Source organism: Eimeria tenella, genomic scaffold, assembly GCF_000499545.2.
Source record: "Eimeria tenella Houghton genomic scaffold, Eth_scaff45, whole genome shotgun sequence".
Lineage (NCBI taxonomy): Eukaryota > Apicomplexa > Conoidasida > Eucoccidiorida > Eimeriidae > Eimeria > Eimeria tenella.
In genome coordinates this window covers 164,537-168,602 of record NW_013543375.1, presented here as the reverse complement: position 1 = coordinate 168,602, position 4,066 = coordinate 164,537, and positions in this window count along the sequence as shown.

The window sequence follows — 4,066 nt, the reverse complement described above, 5'->3', positions numbered from 1 at the left end:
CTGCTGCTGCTGCTGCTGCTGCTGCTGCTGTCAGCCAAAAGGGGCCCATAGGGGCCCCCCCACTTACACAGCCGCCTTAGTGGGGACGCTGAGTAGAGCTAGCTGTAGGGCTTGCTGCGCTTTATTACCTTTTGGCCATGCGTGCGGCCAAAAGGTAATATATTTGAGTAATAAAACATATTTATAAATTCTGAAGGCCACGGGCCCCAAGAAGTGCAGCATAGGCGCAGCTAGAAAGAACTTGCTAGGAGCACCGGAGTGGCCGCTGGCGGGGTTATTGGCACGAAATGGGGGTTTTGAGGTGGCACAAATAAAGAGAAGAATAAAAAAGGAAGTCAAGAAAGAAGATGCTTTGGAGGCTTCGCCGCTTCTCTGAGCATGCAGGGCTCAGCTGTTGACTCTCTGGAAAGATATAAAAGACTTTAATGAAAATGGAGAAACACATTTTGGCTTCATTTGGCTACCCAGTGTGACCGGGCTGCTCGCTGTGGCGGCAATCTGATCTATGGAGTTATTCTACATTTCAACATTTCCTGTTTTTTGGACTGAAGAGGCGCTAACGGCTTCTCAAATTTCTTCGAAATCCCGTTTGCCAAAGCAGGCCAAAAGACCCATTCTGAGCTTCTAATAAAGTCGCTTTAGTTATGTGTTGCTAGCTTCGTTTTTTCCTGCCATGCCTAGAAGGCCTGGCCAGTGGGACCTTACCCCATTATCAACTAAATGCAGATCGAAGGCTTTTCCTCCCAGAATGTGTTTATGTACATATATAGACTCAGACATTCTCGAACACCCTTGGGCCAAAGAATGTTGCTTTACTACTTGGCTACGCATGCAACAGGTCGCCGGAACCAGTGCTCACATATAGTACTGTCTAGGGCTATTAACTGAGGGGGAGAATACAGCAGTTGCGAGCTGGACACGAAGCACCAGGCACCAGTGGTCATGGGACTGTAGACTGACTGGCCCGGAGAAGATGTACACAAGAGCACAGAGATCCCACGAAGACCGATAAAATTTGGCTGTCTGCATGCAGGCACAGGGATGATTTCCTCAATGCTTAAGATCAAGATTGGGATACTGGTAGGGAGCCATACACTGGGAGGCCTGACTGGCTTCGGGAGCAGGAGATGCTAACTCACCCGAAAAAAGACAAGCTTGGTAAAGATAGGCAAGCTCACATCAACTGTAAGCTCCGTCATTTTTTGCCAGCTTGAAGCAAGCTTTTTTCTCCTTTGTCCAGCATGCGGCTACTGCGACGACTCCGGAAGCACAGAGGCTTTCATTTTGTGCGTAGCACTACAATGTGTGACCAGTACAGCACCACAAGGTTGTCAAGTTTATTAGCCTACGTATAAAGCACTATTAGAGAGGCTGTAGCTACCGAAAGCTGGCTACTGCCGCAGACTTAGCCTTGTATGTTCAGTTGGAGGTCCAGGGGCTGCAGCTAGCCGAATTACCGCTGCAGTGTGCGGCATACATCCATGCAGAGGAACACGAAAACGTCGAAGATGCCTAATAGAAACACTCTTGAAACCTCATGCTTCTAATGATCTACTTGAGCTTCTTTGACCTTATTGGGCCCCTACGTACCTACGTAATGAAAAGGAAAACCCATGGAAGAGTGAGGACAGGCAACACTTGCTACACCTCGTGCCGCTCCCTAGTGACAAGCCACGCAGGCAGTTCCATCACCTTAAACATTCGCAGACCTAGCATTTGTTTTGAGGGCGTCGCCCCACTTAGGACTTTGCGACTTTGAAAATAAACAGGTCTAATTCTACGTGAGCGGGTCTGAAGCGGCGTTGGAATATCCTGCGAGCTAATGGATGCCGGGCCAGCTTGGCAGCCCCTACGCTGTTTTATAGCCTTTATGCTGGGCGTAAACTGCCATGGGCTGTGCAATATGTCAAAATGCATTGCAGCAAAAAATGTACATACGGAGAAGGCCCAGACTCAGTTGGCATGCACGCCGCCCACCCAGCAGAAGCGCAGCGCCCTCTGGTAATTTGCTGGCTTGATTAAACTACGCCTGAAATGCGCTGCAAAAGCAGTCTGCAGACTTTTTCTCTGCTAGCTAGTTCGTCCGAATTTTTGAATAGCTACGCTGTGCGTTACCTGTATAATGTGGTGTGGAGTTGAAGAAGATCTTGAAGCACGCTAAAACTCAGTCGGATGGACTATGGCAAATTTCCCGCAGCAGCCAAAGCTCGGCAGAAGTATACGTCCATGTAGAGCTTCCGCAGAACACGGGGGCTAGTCTTCTGCTGGAGAAAAGCGTTCGACCAAATAAGTTACCTCTACGCAGACTCTGGAAGTTTGAGACCCGCTTAAAACAAGAGCATGCCGGTTACACAGCAGCATGAGTTAGTACCCCTTGACACTCTGTAGACACTGGAATACGATATCAAAGATGTCTTGGAAAGAAGACTTTATAACTCATGCTACTGAGGAGCTAAACTGCTAGTATTCGGGGCCTGTAACTTGCTGGAGCCAGGTCCGGTATACAGCGAGCTGCGGGCAGGCATCAGTAGCTTGGGAATGACCCGACCCCGCCGTTCATTGCAAAGCCTTTGCTTCAGGCTCCTAGCTAGGGAAGCCTTCTATAGAGTCAAGAGAAAGTGTAAGCCAAAGGACCGACAGGTTCTAGCGGTATTGTAGGGAGTTTTGTTCTCGGGAACAGCAGATGCATTGTGAGTGGATGTGGCTAATGGCCGGAGCTTTACGAGCTTTACGGAGTAATGGCGCTTTAGGCTCTTCCCAAATATTTGTTAGAGCACTTCAGTTACTTCCTCTACTGATTAGGTAATTCTTTGGAAGAATCAGACCCGGCCAACTGCTGCAGTGTCTCTAGACCATTTCATTCTTTACGTGTATCCGCAGTAACGGCTCGCTGAAACTCTACAACGCCAAACAAAGTAGTATTTGCATTTTTAAAGTCCAAATACTTAAGCTTAGAGGCACCGGGAGCCTTAAGGGGACGATGCATAAGAGTGCTCGCCAAGTATCTTCTTACTCCTTGGCTCACAGAGAGCAAGAGAGTTGTTGCTGGCCCCAGATCGCTTGGGGACGCATCTCTCAGGCTGTAGCCGCCACCTCTGCCATTCAGGACAGCTTTGGGCTAGTTTGTGCAATGGATGCGACTTGCCGTGTGCCCTGTGCTGCCCCTAACGGCTATTTTTGACCTCCACTGTAGCTTGCACCACCGCTATAGAGGCATTGATTCCTAGCCTTTGCCTTGTTCCTCTCTGCTACCTCTCCACGAAGAGGCAATAAGAGGCGTAGTGCCTGAGTTTAGCATGCTCCTGTCCTCACGATCAACTTGCAGTCCCATGGGTCAGCTGCTCTTTCAGGTATGCTGTGTACGCCACTGCACTTAGTTTATCTGGGATAAGTTCTAGGTGTTCCGTTTATTAAATGCTTCTCAGCTTTCGGAAAATCACTTAACAAACGCTATCGAGGTTGGCACCAAGCGGTTCCTCCGTTAAGCAGAACTTCAAGGACTGAAGGTTCTATTGTGTGTGGCGGGGCCGGTTGCGAGCAAAGCCACAAACAAAATCCAGAATCACCCAAAAAACATTAAATGCATCAGTTTCAATGGCATACTTCCAAATCATCAGTGGAAGACATGTGTAGCAAAGCGCTACAGAGGCGCTACAGCATGAGCCTTCAGCGCAAGACACAGGAGTTGCTAAAAATTGGCATATTCCTGTGAACTTCTTCAGGAATATTATCAGAAGGATGATCTCATCATATAGGAGTAACACAGATTATGAAAGTGTCCAACACCCACAATGCGTTGTCCAACGGACACAAGACATTCTCATGCTTCAAAGAGACTCTGCTGTCCGTTTTTGCTCAAGCAGCATGCGTTTCTTGATAGAAAGAGAACATTAAGTAGCAGAAGAATACATTATGGGCCCTTGGCTTTTGCCAAAATGTGCCAATAGTGCATTGGACACCGCTCTGTGTTTGAGACATGATCGAGCAAGGGCTGAACAAGTTGCCACTGGCGTGCTAAAAGTGCAGATTAGCCTTTTGTTTTTTGCATTTTGTGTTTTTTAAAGAA